This window comes from Aphis gossypii, chromosome 2, assembly GCF_020184175.1.
Source record: "Aphis gossypii isolate Hap1 chromosome 2, ASM2018417v2, whole genome shotgun sequence".
NCBI classification, from domain to species: domain Eukaryota; kingdom Metazoa; phylum Arthropoda; class Insecta; order Hemiptera; family Aphididae; genus Aphis; species Aphis gossypii.
Window position 1 is genome coordinate 38836968 of NC_065531.1, and position 19510 is coordinate 38856477.

Sequence of the window (19510 nt, forward strand, 5' to 3'; positions counted from 1 at the left end):
CATGTATTTTCGAAACCCATAGTATAAGTAAAATTCAAATCGAACAGTTTCGATCAAGACGGCGTTTCCGGTAGGCAATTTAGCTACATGTGTGTCGACAAAACACACAGTACCTACAGCTTGGGTATAAAAAAAAAATACATCTATTTCAAGTGTTCTCGATTTTATTTCTTTTTAACGGCACGTGACTGAAAGTTTGGCTGAACTATTATAAAAATAATAGTTATAATAATATACAATATAATAAAACAATAATAAAAAAAAAGAAAGAAAAGAATCGTGTTCAAATGTTGAACATGGTTGTGTTTTCATCCTTATGTTCGTAGATTGTCGTTATAATTGAATGACGTACGCAGTTGTCTGTTAAGTGCCGTACTATTTTAAATTGAAAACGTCTTTAAATTGAGAAGAAAAAAGTCTGGAACATTTATTTTAATAAAACTAGAATTGTCTTGTCACTAATAAATTGTTCGACAGATAAAATACACAAACATGTTGTCGGCACAACTGGAAATTTTCTAATACACGTCAATATAGTTTGAAAAGGTAGACGAAATTCTCCAAATTAAACTACTTATAATTCTTATTTTATATATAAAAAAAAAAAAAAAAATACCAAACAATATTTTGGATGTAAAAAAAAATTCCAGAGAGATGATTAATACCTATATATAATAAATAAGTGTATAGAACAATGGTAGCATTACATGAAAAAAAAATATATATATAATCCTAACCTAGGGGTATAATACAATAGATAGATCATTTTTCGTTGATGGTTTTCAAGCGATGAGAAATATTTCGTCCGAGTTTCACCTTTACGATGATTTTAAAATATGGTACGTGACTACAGTTATATCGAACAAAAAAATAATAATAATAATAACAATTGGACGATAAAAGTATAAAAGCGTCGAAATCGCCCCCGTCGTTAATATAACGCGACTTTCTGCAGCAGATGTTATGTGTAGGACAGGGGAAAAAACAAATTTTTTATACAGTATTTTTACAAATATTTGCTTATAACAGGGTAAAAGAATGAGACACGTGTAAATGACACAAATTTAGAAAGGTTTACTGGTTTATAAGGCCCATTAAGGATTAAAAGCTCAACGTATTACCCACATGGTCACATTCAGTCAACACCACAAAAGCTTGGTCAATGTTATGTTATTGTTTACAATTCGATAACACAGACAAATATTAAATTTATAGACGGTTTAATCACAGTTAACTAAGTACTAGTATCAAATAATATTATCGAATTTAATATAAATCAGAAGTATGTCACCATTAACTGCTCGGGATGAGACTAACAATATCACGTTGAACTAAAACTAAATAATCGAAATTAATGAATAACAAATGAATACAAATATACCTACAGAAAATATTAAACGTAGGCTTTAAATTAATAACATAATTTCGGTTAACAAGATCTAAATATTTGGTATCTCATGGTTATTAAACATTATTTATGTTTTACTTATATAGGTACTTTTTTTATTCCGAGAAATGAATAATAACAATTGCTCAAAATACTTTTTATCAAGCTACATTAAACTAAAAATGTATTAAATAAAACAAAGGAAAAGTTATAAAAAAAGCGTACATACAATTGGTTTACAACAATATTATAGAAATCATCATTTTTAAGTGTATATACACTTTAAACGTTTCATATATTCTATAAAGCGAAACATACCACTTAAAGTTAAAATATTGATGATAAAATAATGAAATTCTTATGGAAAATATTTCTTTATGGTTTAAATAATTTAAGTTTGAATTCATTTTTACGTTTATTCAAAATATTAATCAGAGAAAAATTATGAAAATATCAGCGAAGTCATAAACTCGTTATAATTTATAATAAATAAAATCTTGAAAATTTAAAACAATATTTCTCTTAAGTGATTATTATAGATATATGTTTAAATACATTAAAGATACAAAGGAAACATTTTTTACGAAAGCATTTACATAGTTAAAATTTTATTAAAATTCATCAAAAACATGAAAATTTACAATATTTTTGTAATTTAAGATGTATGAAATGTTCATATTTTTTTTTTAAAAGCAAAGTATTTAAATTGTAATATAATGTTTCCCCTTGATTTCTTTATACTCTAACTTGAAAATCTAAATAAAAATATACTAACATTAAGCATACTTTTTCAATAAGCATTTTAAGTTCAGATTCAAACAAAATTAGATATTTATACGAGCAATTGCCGTAATTTAAAAATATTATATCCTGGTACTAGAAACGTTTAATGTATATTATTATATTTTATACACACAATGATATTTTCAAATGTAATATTTTCAGTAAAATATAATTCAACCTAATGTAGAATGTATTACATTAAAATTATTTTATAAATAGTAAAATAAATTTATCATAAAATATACATAGTAATAATATCGGCTGACAGGCCATCTTCGCTCAAGAGTGTTTTTGTATACAATAATCTATTATCGAACTACAATTTGAATCATATATTACATATTAATACATTAAGTCAAAGCGTTTTTTGTTGTGTAATTGTTATTATACAACACAAATACTATGAAAATTAATTATATGTAAAAATATCAATTTCAAATTATTGTCGATGATAATATATGGTAAGTATAAGTTATAAAATATATTATTAAATTATTACGTAATTTCTGAAATTGTATTTGTCATCACAAAAAATGACGTAGTTAAATAATTTAATTAAATATTTTTTGTTATATTATTTTATTGATTACTTGCAAAACTCTATTGTAAAAAAATACATTTATGTCATATGAAAATTGTGACTACCTATATATTTTTTTATTAATAACTAGATAATGTAATAACCACTTGTAAGGAACCTTGTATTGAATTGTCAAGTTTTTCTATCAAAGTATAAAAAATGTTTTCAACATAAATCGACCATAACATAAAAAAAACAAGGTATCCGCTTCCCTGTAGAATTGGTACTTAATGTATGTCGTCCTTAAGTTGGTAATGAATGGATTAATTTTGAATCATAAATTATTGTATGCGAAGATAGATTCTGAGCAAAAGCTATCTGTAAGCCTTAATATTTTATAATAATACATTAATACATTTATAAGTAATTAAGTTTTATATTAATAACTTTAGGCTATAGTTAATATGGTACACTTTTTTTATATTGGTTGATTCTTACAAGAAAAAAAAACATTAAACTAAAATTCTCAGAAATAAATAGAATAAATTAAAAAATATGACATACATTAATAATTAAAAATTGAAACTTCCAATAAATACACAAATTAAATATACATACATAATACATATATATATATATATATATATATATATATTATAACGAAAATTAAACCCGGCGGAGTTTTCACACAATTTTATTATTTCTAATGCGAATATGTTTGGTTTGGCTGCCACCCCAGGCGAAGAGTGAGCGTCTGAAATGTTGAGTTTTAATCATCTTAAGTAGAATTGGGGATTAGCTGTCACATACAGAGAAGATAGTCGAGATAGCTAGAGGGTGTTGACGTAAACGTCGAAGAATCTTAGTAGTGAAGAAAAATTATAATTCAACACTATTACGACAAACGACGATAGAAGACTAATCGTTAAACGGACAGTTCCATTCCACCAATAATGTAAGGATGAGATTCGACTGGATATCTCTGAAAACGTTTTGGAAACCTTTCATACTACATTATTTGATTTTAACCAATTTACAGATAGAGCTCTACTATCGATATTAGATTTCTTTTACATCCAAACATATGTAAATTCAAAATAATAAGTTTCTGTAACTCAAAAATATTAAATGATATAATTTTAAACAAAATAAATAAATAACTTTATTTATTTATTTTTTAATCAACAATATTTTACATAAGATGAGAATTAGATAGAATTATATAAAAACATGGATGTATTATATTAGAAACATACCACCAAATTAAAATTATTTAATAAATATAATGACAAACATGAAAACCATTATTAGTAGTTTATATTTTCCAGTAGGTAATATGATTATGTTCAAATACATAATACTTTAATAGAATAGTAACAATATGTGTATGAGCGTTTATTACCTAGATTGATAGGCAAGTACTATATTTTCAATTGATACAAAATTCATTTTAAGTAATGTAAATTTAAATAAGTCATCGATTTTTGATTGATGTAATTTATTAGAGAATGTCTAATTATAATAAATTAAAAACAAAAATACACGCAGTGTGCATATAAACTTCGTAATATATGAGGCTGAAAGTATGTTCTATATCTCAACCATGTTAGTTGATAAGATAAATTTACATACATACAGTTTTGGGATCTTACTATTATAACTTTGGATAAAACTTTTCATTCAATCGTTCAGCCCGCATACCATATATTAAAAACATAATAATTTACTATTTAAACTTAGAAATTGAGAGCTTTTCATCTTCTCATAAAGTTAAAGCTAATTCAATTTTATCCATTATATTATATTTAATACTATTTTTATTTTCGTTATAATATTGTATGTTGAAACTAAAATAATCGGTTGATTAAAAAATAAGACATTTTTTTTTTGTATTATATTGTCAAACATTTATAATTAAACGCATAATTGAATCGACAAAAAACAAAGTAAATTTTATCTTGATTTCCATCTTATAATTATCATCCTAAAAAAATTTAGCATTTTTCAGAAACAAAATATGGATTTTTTCTTTTCAAATAATTGTGCCTTAATATTATATATACACTATTGATTACAAGCAAACAAACAATATTCAACTACAATTTTAGCAACCTAAAATGTGTAAATAGGTGTAAGATGTAAGGTGTAACAACCGGTGAATATTATATTATTTTTTATTAAATTTAAATAACATTTTAAAATTGTTATATACATTTATATATATTAAGTACCTAAAAAGCATTAAATACATACATAATTTAAACAGAACGGAAACAAAAAATCTTCACTACTAATGATTCGCAATATTTAATTGAAATTTAATTTCAAGAGACGATGAACAAACAAAAAATAGCAATCACCGCACTAATTGTGAATTTTCTCGGTATGACAGTTAATTTATAGAACATTGAGAAAAATGTAATACTTTCTTGAATAAATATACATCGTTAATATAATTTTAAAATGTTTAGAATACTACATACAATATAACATTCTAGTGAATACGATACGATGTTTTGATCAATAATGTAAATGTTGACTTGTATAAATAGTTTCAAACGAGGAAGACTATTAAAAACAAAAGATGAAAAAATAAAAATAAGCCAATATCAAAACAGACAAATAAAATACGAATAATATAATATATAAGATACTATATATAGTGTAAAAAAAATAAATAGTGAACATAATCTCTCTGTAATGAAATTACAAAAAAGTTTTTCTCAACGAGAGATGAAAAGTAAAATCAATTTTATTTATACCTACGAGATGGATAAGATTAGTTGGAGACATCCCCGATGACTATTTTTTCCCAACGTAAGTGACACTAGGAGGATCTTGCTCTGCCTGACAAACCTTTCCCTCACTCATCTATCGCAACATTGCTGCTAACCACTCCTGGCTATTATTGCCGCGCAGTCTTGATGGATTGCACTTGTCACATCTGCTCGGGGGCCTCGAGTTCACCCTACATTTCCCCTAGTTCATGTGATATTCGACAAGAGATGAATATCTTCTAGGGAATCGAACGAACAGTGAAACTACAGCAAGTTGTAACAAAATAACGAAATCTACATTTTTCATGTGCCCTTAGCAGATTCTACTGTATATAAAGTAACATAAAAAAAAAAACATTTGCACACATTTCGTGATTGATGTTTACGAAAAGTATTTTTCAAATGAATAAAAGAAGTTTTTATAGGTATTCTTCATAAATTAAAATTAACAAATTATAATAATACTATATATTTATACTGCGTGTTAAAAAATCAAAAAATGCCCTTAAAACTCGTAAAATAATATGATTCGAACGTATAGTGTATACATAAAAAGCATTAATTGTAAAAACTTAAATGCCATCGTAAAAACAAAAAAATGTCAAGCTTTCTGCTTAAAGTTACAACACAAATTTATTTTAGATACTTTTTTTTATTTCAATGGTAACAAAATTAAAACGATAATTACATCTAATATCTAATATGTATATACATTTTTTTTAACGTCAATAATTAACTTTGAAGTCAGATCAAAGTTATATTGAATTCTAAATAATTAGGTTTTAAAAGTAAATTTTTAACAAACTGTAAGTTAAATTAATGCAATACGGAATGAATGAAACATTCATAATTAATAATACCCTTCAGAATAATAATGGGTTCTTCATTATATTGATTAAAATTTATTGTACTTAAATAATAATACTCGAGGAACTCGTTGGACAGTAGGTGTCCACTGTAACTCGTCATTTAGAAATATACTTTATTTATCTAACTCTGAATTGTTGATGAATGTGTTAAATTATTGTATATAAAAGACGATTCTAAAGCAAAGACTGTGGTTAGCTTCTATTAATAAGGATTCATATGTTTAGTATACTAAGTAAATTTAGTAAATTGTACTAATTTTTGTTTACATTAACGCATAAAAATTAGTCAAAGCCAAAGAAAGAAGTGAAAAGGTTTGTAATTTAAATAGATTTAATATATATTTATTATGAAAATTGCATTGTTTATAAAAAATAAAAATATTAATATTTATTAGGCAGTTATTCTAATTTGTATATAAAACAAAAGTATCAAAATATCATTTACATTAGATTTAATACTAGAAAGAACCATAATTCTAAAAAAATGTAATAATATTTTTTATTTTCGAATATCGTTATCGGATACACAAATATAAATATAAGGGAACAATTACTTTTAATTTTGAAATATTTTCCTAGCTCTGCTTAAAATGTATCTAAAATGTATGTACAATATATTTGTAACATCTGAATAATCACTAACTATTTGAAATATGGTGAAATACAAATAAAAATAAGTAAAATCAACCACCAATTAAAATATGGAAACTAATCAAAATTGTATTACGAGCATTGTATATGCTACATCAAAAATATATAGAATTTTATATAATATTATGGTTTTTTGTTCCAGTTATTTGCAGCCTATTTTTATGATTCAATGTTTTCAGCGCATACTGTTTATCGTTTAATGCAAAACTGGTTAAATATAAAAAAATAAAAAATATTTATTTATTTATGAATGTTTGCAGGTTGCATTGCAACTGTACCCAAAATATGTTACACGAAACTGTTACCTAATAAAATCGTACTCTAATCGATGTAATGTAATAACAATTAGTTAATATAACTAACAATAAGTAATCAAAATTTTATTTTTGTAATGATTTGGTTGTTATGGCAACTCTACTGTTCTGTCTACGGTTCATAAAAAAATAAGAACTTCGTTAAAAAACCAACAAGAGACTACACAATTTGAACTTAGACAATGGAAAATCTGAATAACGGAGATTTAGAATCGCTCAAGGTAAGTTTTAAGCAGAGTTAACCGTTTTTTTTTTCAGATGACTGAACAACAGACGCCGCAGATGGTATGAACAGTAGATTCCCATGCTACGGGACTGATTACTCTAAGGATTTAAAACCAGAAATGCAGTAGAACGGCCTTATACATAAATCCATGACTCTCTTAAGGATTAGGTCTCAGGTAGGCACTATAAAGTATACAACAAATGCAGGATACTGTTATATGCCCACCACTATAGACTATAGAGACGCTTGTTATACAGAATATAATAACGCCTGTATGTAGGCGTCTTATCTTAGATATTTTTGCTTATGAGCGACAAGACTATAGTATCGGTCTTGTCGACAAGTTAGTCTTGAACCCGACTCATTCGAGTTAAGTAGTGTGCTTATAGAATAAATTATATTATTTTAATAACTAATAAAGTGTAATATTCTTATTTAAAATCCAAAAACGTCTATTCTTTTAATAATAACTATTCCGCAACATTTAATTAACACCTGCTACACAGAGAACGGTTTCAACAAATTGTCGTCTTCGGATACAACCAGAGACACAATATAAAATATAACAGAACATCACAGGCTCACGCGGTGGCGTTCATAACATTGGTGGCAGCGGTGGGATTCGAACCCACGCCTCCGAAGAGACTGGTGTTTATAAATTATACTCAAATATCAGAACAATGATAAAAAGCGGACAGAAATCTCAAAATTTAGCAGAAAGTAAATTAATAATTACTCCTGCGAATACTAATGATGCAATAATGATCAATAAACCAACTGTTGAAGCAACTACAGAAATACAAAATAACATAAGAAAAATTCGTCGGTTTATTGTAACAGAACGAGAAGAATTTAGTGATGAAAATATCAAATTTATATTGGAAAATCAAATTTTAAATCTAAAATTAATGTATAATCAATATGCTTTAGAAATAGGAAAAATTATTCAAATCTTACATTCGGCTATGTATGGGAAATTACACCCTTTAGTAATATCATCAAATCAATTATTAGATGAAATTAAATTGATAAAATTAAATCTTTCACCTGACTTAAACATTCCTGTAAACTTAGATGTATCTGGTATGTCTGAACTATATAGAATAATGCAAACTACAATCGTTAAAAGTAATGACTTAATTGTATTTATCAATACGATTCCTTTAGTATTAAGTAACATGTATAAACTATATAATGTTCTACCAAACCCAGTATATTTAGAAAATAATAGATTTATGTTTATACAACCTAGGTTTAAGTTTATAGCAATAACTATTGATCAGGAATATTTTATTAACTTAAGCGAAAACGATATTAGTTTGTGTATTGATACAAACCGTTTTAAAATTTGTAAGAATTTTTTAGCCAAAAGGGTAGTGACATCAAACGAATGTGAAATAAATTTAATTTCTTATTCAGATATAACAAAATTAGCAGATTTTTGCAAAATAAAATACACTTCATTTAAACATGGGATTTTTCATAAACTTATGTCATCAAATTCGTGGATTTTTACGGTAACAAACCAAAATCTAGTTTTAACGTGTTCAAATAAAGATTCAATTATAGAAGTATTAACTGGATCAGGAATATTATCACTAAGCGAACAATGTTCCGCAATATCAGGGGGTTATCGCATGATTCCGTTTAGAACAATTTATTCAGAATTAAAATCAGACTTCATACCAACTATGAACTTAACTAAATATATACATAATGTTAACACAATTAAAGAATTTGTTTCCCCAGAAGTGGTATTTTCAAAGTATAAAGATGATAATGAAGTCACTATCCCAGAGGATAATTTAGATTATAAGCAATCTTTAATTTATACGAATTATTATATTATTGGTTTAATAATACTATGTTGTTTACTAATAATTACTCTGTCAATTATCATAATAAGAAAAATATTTAATTTTAAGAAAATCAAAAATTTCAATGTAAACCAACCGAGTTCGACGGAACACAATGAACAAAATCAAGTAAAACTTAATATAAGAAAAGGAAAATCATTACCCAAAATAATTGTTTAAAAGTAGGATAATGATCTTCCGTCTAACCCGGGGGGTGTTATATGCCCACCACTATAGACTATAGAGACGCTTGTTATACAGAATATAATAACGCCTGTATGTAGGCGTCTTATCTTAGATATTTTTGCTTATGAGCGACAAGACTATAGTATCGGTCTTGTCGACAAGTTAGTCTTGAACCCGACTCATTCGAGTTAAGTAGTGTGCTTATAGAATAAATTATATTATTTTAATAACTAATAAAGTGTAATATTCTTATTTAAAATCCAAAAACGTCTATTCTTTTAATAATAACTATTCCGCAACATTTAATTAACACCTGCTACACAGAGAACGGTTTCAACAAATTGTCGTCTTCGGATACAACCAGAGACACAATATAAAATATAACAGAACATCACAGGCTCACGCGGTGGCGTTCATAACAATACAATAAAGTAGAATTCCATACTTACAAAAAATTAAAAACTTACAACTTACGTAAGGTTACACGATAATTTAAACTAATCTGTGCATTAACAAACATTTCATAGATATCTAAAACTCTAGATTGAATATTATGCTCGGTGCATTGATTTCATCTGATCCAATATAAATGTATAATCCATAAAATTTTTGAAAAATAATGGAGAAACCCCGTTAATAGATAACATCATTGAGTTTATTAAATGAAAAAAAAAACAAGACATTAATTTATATAAACAATGATTTCATAAAAATGTAGTTAAGAATATTAACTACTGTACATCATAACAGTGAAAAGATGAAATATTTTCAAAATAAAATTTAAAAAATATATATGATTACATTTTTAAGGAATAAAATTCGAAATTAATATTTTGATAATATAAAATAGATACGTATATAAAAATTAATTATTATAACCGTAAAGTTCGAGTATATAATATAATTGTTAAAATATAAAGAATATTATAAATAAATAAATTTCGTATACATACTTTCAACATAAAGTAAATTATGTTAAATTGTTTAAATTTAAAACAATTATAGTCAATTATTTAAAAACTCCTTAAATTGATTTAACTGAAGTGTTATTATACGATATAAAAAATAAAAATATTTTCTAAATGATCATATTCACTATAGATGTATTAATTTGTAAGTATAAAATGATATTTTTGTTACAGAATTATAATATAACTATACAGTAAAAAATATTGAAACCATTTATTTTTAAAGTGAGTATTTTGTAACAAATTTTAAACTACTTTGTTTTAAAAATAAAATGGAAAAGCAAATTGTAATAAATGAAAAAATAATAAAAAGTTGTTCAAAAAGAATATAAATTTAACATAATATAGCAAACGTATATAGAGAAATGAAATGTATGTATAAAAGTAAATTAACCTAAAAATTAACTAATGGTTCCCGTTAATAAAGGAGAAGGTTTTACTTTTTAAATAAAAGATATGTTTTTTTGATTTTTTGAAAGCTACGTACACGGAAAATAATAATTAATCAGAAATGTGTATTTCCGCAATTATACACCGGAAAAACCATTGATATACATAATTTGTTTTTAGTAATAACGTTTGTAACAAAATAATGAAAATATTTCATTTTATACAAAACAAAAATAATATTATTATACATATAACTTCCTATAAAATATAAAAACTATCTAAATTCAACATTTCTTATTTGACTGACAAATTATAATAATGTCAATAAAATTTATTATATGTGGTACTTTGTGATAGCCAATATCAAAATAATATTTATATAATATCATTTATGAAAAATTCATTTTATATTGGAAACTTTATAATCCAATAGTATTCTATACACAACTTGCTGTTATAAGTTTTTTAAAACATATAAATAATTCCAAACTTTTTACTAGGTAAGACGTTCGTTAAACTATTCGAGAGGAGAATTTGTAATATTATTAAACCTAATATTTAAAGTTACTGCAGCGTTTATTATGAAAAAAGACATACTTCTTAAAAAAAAAAAAATATGTATATATATATATATATGCTATTTCTGAGTTATTTTTTAATACGTACTTGGATTCTGAGTGCACAGCATAATTAATAAGAATTATCCTACCTACTTAATTAATTTACAACAACTAACAAAGATCCAAGTTATGAATAAATTCATTTCAAATCATTTATATATTTAACTAATTTAACGTTACACATTGCTCTACTTATTATACAATAAATTATAATATACATAATCGCACATATTATAATATATTTATACTGTACAAATGTACAATGTATCTAAATATACAAATATGGATATATATTTTATTTTGAGCTTTAAAAACAAAATATACGCATCGTAAATGTTTTATGTTTAAGTATATCAAATATATTTTTAAACAGCTGAAACAAGGATTGTGAAGGGCTAACGAAAATTGTAAACGTTATTCGTCTTCATTCAACTTTCTAAATCCGATTTTCAACTACATATTTCTTTTTATAGATTTAGCCATTTGATTTTATCTTATAGAAAGACATATTTTATTAAGACCAGAATTAACCGTTTTTATCTACGTATAGGGATGAAAGATTTTCAAAAAAAAAAAACACTAATCGACTACGCCATGGCGGATAAGAGGCACACATATCGCCCGGACCGAAATTGAACGTATTCAGAGAAGAATAAGTAGACCTACATCCGTCACCAAATGAACTGTAAATGATGGAAGTCCGCACGTGTTTTACGCACACGTAACCGGGAATTCGGGCTCACGATCCCTCGCAGGAAGTGCTCTATGGCAGAATTCTACTTTCGTCCCAAGCCGAAAAGGAGACTATTGTTGAGCCGCTACCTACATGGTCTACCTATATATACATTATACGTGCAATAAATAACCACTTGCACAACTGCACCTCACCTACCATCACCACTTTCACCATAAATAGTATCACCACCACCTCAACCTCAACCACTACCATGGACGCCGTCGTCGTCACAACCCACTCTATCTACCTTTCCATCAGAATCAGCAACAAAACAACTGTAACATCACGTTCCACGTTCGACTAGTAATGTGCGAAGATACGTTTTCTTACTATGGCTTAGAATCGTATTTTTGTAAAGTTGGCTCATAATATGTCTGTGTTATCGACTGTTGATGACAAAACATTTCGACTTATTTATTTTCTACAATAATTGTTATTCGATAAAATAATAGTAACAACTAATTAACATTATAATTAATAAAGATTAATAATGTCGATTTTTAAGTAGATATGGTTTTTTGTGCTATGAGAAATTCATACAATCTGATTTTCATATTGATACTTTTATTTTAACTTTCGAAGTATAATACGAGGAATTTGTGATGTGTGAGTTTCTGCGTCAAAAACTTTTATTCACTATTCAAAAAAAAAAAAAAAAAAAAAAACAGAAGAAAAATAACACACTGCAACAGCGCCGTTGGATATACAAAAACAACATAATATAAACAGATTAGATCAAAGAATATCTCGAGAAATATATTGTAATAATAAAACTTTAAATCAAATTTTTTTAGAATATACACTTCGTTAAGAAAAGTACAGAAAAAAATTGTAAATAAAGAAAACAATGAAGATATATTTATCTAAGTTGAAACTTAAGATAACTACGCACGAAGCAGATAACGATAATATGTAATAACCAAAATATATTATATCAGATGTTAAATCGTATTTTAAAAAAAATTTCTTTTTAGTTAAATTATAATTCTAAAATAACTAGATTTTATACGATATGACATCTTCGTTTGTTATTATTTATTTATTTAACTTTATAATGTCCATTTCGTTGAATAAATAAAGAACATCGATGTTAATATATATTTATTATTGCATAACGATTCGTTATTCATTAAATGCAAAAAAGAATTTTTGTCAACGGCACTACATGATGAAATATCATTATGCGAACTAGAATAGTGTTTAAACAACATAAGACGGGTGATTAAAGATCTGTTTCTATAGTTGGACCTACAAATATCAAATAGGGATAAACCGATGAAGTTGATGTATGCTTCATGGTGACGACGCTGTTCAGTAAAACAAAACGCGTTCACCTCAACACGGTGTCGACACAAGATCCTGACAGATAGCATGGTAATGGAAAGGATAAGGTAAGAATACATTACTAGGTCATAACCCTCTCTTTCTCACTAGCATACACCTTACCATCGCCAAAACTGCCACATCTGTCCAAGATTTCCTTTCTGCATACACTATAATGCTGTATTATGATTGTAGGTATGCACAATGTTACACGAAAACAATTACTCGTACGTACTAGTAATATGGTATTATTAACATAAGAGAATTCTATAAATGATAAGACTAGTAAAATCAATGTTTTAAGCAATTGTGTAGTCTACACATGATTAATGCACTCGGAAAAACTCATAACAGTTTTGAAAAAATCTAAAAAAATATTGTCAGTATTACAGGAAAGGTTAGGTTCATAATACAATTAAATGAACTAGATTTCTCTGAAACTACGTATATGTATACATACATAGCAAAATAACATATTTTGTATAATTCTATACACACGACTTGTTTATTATGTTATATTAAGTTTATATTTTAGCAGAATTCTTTGCAATAAGCAAATTCTGGTGTATATACTTGCAAAATAACAATAATTGACTAGATTATTCGGTAAGTATAGTAAACAATGTAGATTAAACGGATACATGAATTGTTTATGTTTACATATTAACTTTGCAGTTAATACATAACTACAAAAATAATCAGACATAAATTATTTTAGCATATCTTCCTATATTATGGTTTAACGAAGAGTTAAAAGTATTTATCAAACAAAAACAGAATTTCTATTTTATAATCAAAACTTTAAAATCTTACGAACCATAATTACATTTATGAAATATTTGAACTAAATGTAAAAATATTAGATAATATATATATATTAATAATATTAAATGCTCAAATAAAATCAAACCTAAATTGATTTTAGAACTTTTACAATTTACAAATACGATCAAATGCAGTTATATTCGTCTATGTCATATTTTAAAAATAAAGATACCTCCAGTGTTTATATTATTAGTTTATTTAAGTACTATTTTCAAACGTTATTAAATTGCGATAAAATTACATGATGAACAGAATAACCTTTACCAATGGTATAATAAGGATGGTATTTTATTAAATATCGAAAATTAATTTCATTTTCTTTTAAAATAAACCACATATATTTATGATGATACATTTAATGTATAGGAAAAGAAGCCAAGGGAAGACGACAAAAAAGATGGAAGAATAGTGTCTCAAGAAATATCTAAAGAAATTGGAACGGGCTGGGAGCAGACATGCGATAGGAAACGATGGAAAAAATAATTTTGACGACTCGCAAAACCTTAAACAAAAATAATATATTAAATGATTTAAATTTAATAGATACAACTAAACACTTGAGTATATTTTTAAATTAGAAGCTTATTCTAATCATTATGGTGGTTAATGGTTATATAAGAACTAAATCATAAAATAATTAAAACACGTGTAAATATTTTAACGACGAGCTAGTTTTTAAAATGATATACTTATCATTATGTGACTAACATAATGATAATGTTTTTTCAATCAAGTACACACATATTAAAATTATAAAAATCATAATCATAGTTTATCTAAAATTAAAAATAACTTTTTTTAAGATAATTATCTTATAATATGTCATATTGAACGAATTCCTTATTATGTTTCTGATAAATATTTGTAACTTTTTTTAAATATTGACCTTAAAAAAATAAATATTTTAAATTTAATTAAATTTTTGGCTTAACCAATTTAATATTTTTTTTATACATATAATTTAAAGCTCATATATGTGTGAACTGTGAAGGAAACACTGTATTGTCATAATTAATAGATTAATCAAAAATATATTATGTTCTTTATTTTTTTTTAATAATAACAGCACATTTGATTAGGTAGTTAAATATTATTTTGATTTCAACTTATTATCTCGTATTCCACTTAAATTCATTTTTCTACAATATATTAAATTATACTTATATTTTTGATTTGTTTATTTAATTATGTATTTTATAAAAATATTCCTAGAATATTTCCTAGAATATCTTATTTTAATATCTTTATTATTAATTAACTGATTTTATTTTCACAAATATAGGTTGTTATGCATAACTAGTATTATAAAAAACAACGACAAGACAAGTACTAAACTTTTTATTTTATTTTAAAAAAAAATCAAGGAAATTAATTTCTAGCTCAATTAATAAATCCATTAAATACATCACAGTTATTATTCAAATTGTAAATAGACAAACATATCTATAATTTTTTAATAAACTTTGATAGGTGGAGCTAATTTTGTAATAATACTGTTTTATTAAAAATAACTATTACTGTATAATTGATAATAAATATTTACCACAAGAAAAGAAAAACGAATTAAAAATCTATAAGTATAATAAAATATTTACCTGCAAGCTGCAATGTTTATCATAAATCTATGATAAAAAAAACAGTTTATAAACTATATGATAATATATTATAATAGTATTTATTTCTGGATACTTAACAAATAATAAACAAAATCATCAAAATAGATTTACAGTTATGGATCAAAAGATTATTTTTTTATTTTAATGATTATTAAAACAATATTAATACCATACATGTGTTGGGGACCAGCAACTGTCGTTCATAGTAAATCTCAATTACGACACTGATTGCAGAAATGAAAAACACCGGGGCACACTTAAAAAACCAAATCGGCGGGGTCAGTTAATTCATTAAATTAATAAATCACAAGGGATGCACACGTGGTCTAGATAAGTTACACCTGTCGCCCAACAGCGAAAAATATTGTTTTATGACTTGCTAAAGCGAGAAGGGTGTCTAGAACCTTTAATATATACGAACCACCAGCGCTGCAGCAGAACGACATTATTTCGTGATATATCGTTTCTTGCAGGTGTTTAAGTTTAACGACTATATAAAAACTAAACTTATTCCACGACTAATCATTTTTTTTCTTCAGATTTTAAAACAAAATGCAAAATAAAAAGTTTTTCAGTATACAAAATTATAAAAATTAAATAAATTCTGTAATGAAGGAGTACATTTTAAATTGAACAATATTATATACTTATTAGTTCCATAAACAACTACAGTGAGAGGTATTAGTAACAAAAAAAATCGATACCGAGGATAAATGTGAAAAAAGTGAACACTGAAAGGTGTTGTTAATGTACGATAGAAATAGGAAACGATAAACTTTCAGTCACAAAAGCATCCGGCCATTCCAGTCTACTGGTTTTCGGCCGAAGTCCTCCCTCAATCATTCGAAAGCCCACTTAGCTTGGACCACTTCAAGCACTGCACAAACATTTTTATCCAACTACTTAGTGTAGAAGATTTTCTAAAAACAGCGCTCAATAATTTGTATCTGACGTTTGTTAAATAATTAACATGAAAGATGGACAAGTTCATAGAAAATATAATATTTCGTAATTCGTTGAATTGTATTACTGTTGATACATTTTATGAGTTTCAGAATTTCATCATTAATTGTTACTTAATATTATTTAAGCATTCAAATTAAATATATATATATTTACAATTTTATTGGTATGCTAATTTCATACAATCAAAAATTTAAGAGTAAATAATATAAAACAAAATAACTGTGATCAACAAAAAAATAAATTAAAACAATTATGCATTGGCTTAAAAAAATCTATATCTATGATCTTTATTTTATTCAAATACTTAATCAAATCAATTTTTATAATATTTGTATTCAAAATTTAAAGCTTGTTTTTATTTTAATAACAAATTATTGTAAATTTTATAAATTTAAATTTAAAGAAGTTTAAAGCGAAATTCGAAAATACAACACTTAAAATCTAATTAAAAATTATAAAATAAAAATAATCAAACAAAATTTTTATGGACTATTGATATAGATTTTGACAAATAATGGCCATTATTAATGAAATAGGAATAATGAACGTATACCTACGTACATAATAGGATATAAAAAAAGATAATGTTACAGACGATCTTCTTTAGTTAATTGACTTCACCCACACATTAGAATAATAATAAATAGATTGAGAAGAATCAATATTTTTTATTTTATAAATTAGAAATTTTAACCATAAATGTGTACAAAAAGAATAATTTGATTTTACCTCGTATAAACAAATCAGCAACACATACTTCAAATGCTATGCGAAAAACAAAACGACACAAGTAGGGTTACATAAATACACGTAGGGCTTGGATATAAAGTCCTGAGGGACGGTAAATACACCAAATGACCTGAACATTTGAGATACCCTGGGAACGAACGCTTGTGTGGGCTGTAGGTAATTCACGTCTGCTTTTAAACTACAGATTCAACAATCGTTATTTATTATCGTTGGCCGTTGCGCTAGTGAGTATTATTGCCTACAGCCATAAACCTTATTTTGACCAACAACTCTATAGTTCACAGACTTTTGTACAATTCAATACTTCGTAGTTACACCTATGAAGTCCTCGGAGACCACATCAATTTTCCAAAATAAAATAATGTTCTTTATATTTAACTGTTACCTATAACGATTTTTGATAGCATCAACTTCCTCAAATAATACGACACTAAATATTAAATTATAATTTCATAAAATCTATAAATAATTTAAATATGATAAAAAAATTAAAAATTAAAATTAATCGATTTGGGGCACCATAATAATTTATACTAAATAATTTATTTTATATTAATTCACTGCACACACTTAATTAAAAGACAAGTGTTGTAATACCTGGGTAGTCTTTAAATAACAGTTAATATGTTAAATTGTATATACAAATTAATGGATAATGTTAATGTATTCAAATAATAATATATTTTAATCAAGATATGAACGTTGTTTCACATGAATTATTTATTTTTAAAATGTATATTAATAATTTATAAGAGAACTGAAAGTCAAAGGATTGAAAATAATTATTCAAACATAAAATTATTTTATGTCATTATAGCTATCTAATGAAAAAATGGCATTGAAGCGCTACAAATTATTGAATCACAATAATATTAATAATTGACTAATAAATGAAATAAAACTTTAATTAATAAAATATTATAATACTAAAAATACGACGTACAAACACTTGACTATTTTAATGTTTATTTATTTTTACAACGTAATAATTATCACGGAGCAAATAAATTCATTTAATTCGTATAATAATATATCATTACTATAATTTTTAAGTTTACAATGAACAACTTTTAAATAGGTAAAAATTATTTCTGTCACACGCAAAAGACACTACGAGATACACTAAATAAAATAAAAATACCAGTGTAAAGTTACATTGGACATTGTATACCTATTACTGTACGTATGTATTCTGTGATTGTGTGAAACAACTTTTAAACCAACAGTCCGAACGTTAAATTAAGAGAAGGGGAAGTGAGAGCAAAAAACTTTTGATTGTCACTCGTCTTTGAAACAGTAGTTTTGCAGAATAGTCACGAAGTGTCTTCCAGAAAATGTCACCAACTTTGAACAGAGGATGATCAAGGAGTAAAAAAATATATATGAAACTAATTAAATTCCACTTTTAAAACAATTTAATTACTACGCACCAATCAAAAATAAGTTCGATTACCGTGAATATTCTTTAATATAACGATAATATGATTAAACCGTTTGACTGTAATAGTTCCTTAATTTAAATTATAATATTATCTTAGTTCAAACAACGGTTAATAAATATTTGCCAAATCCGAACGGAAACTAGCTAGTCGTAATAGTTTTATCTTTGAATATTTACAATTGTGATTAATTTATCTTGATAAAATACAAAAGCAACTTGTATAATAGAGTATAATATAATAAATTTAATTCTATTTTATTAAAAACATTGTTTTAAATTATTATTCTAATATAATGTAGACATTTA

At 25.4% G+C, this 19510-nt stretch overlaps 1 protein-coding gene across 9 annotated transcripts in view; it reads right to left on the minus strand.

Annotated features, from left to right (window-relative positions):
• Window positions 1–19510, minus strand: part of LOC114131353 (neurobeachin) — a 224593-nt gene that overhangs the window by 111518 nt on the left and 93565 nt on the right. The window lies entirely within an intron of this gene.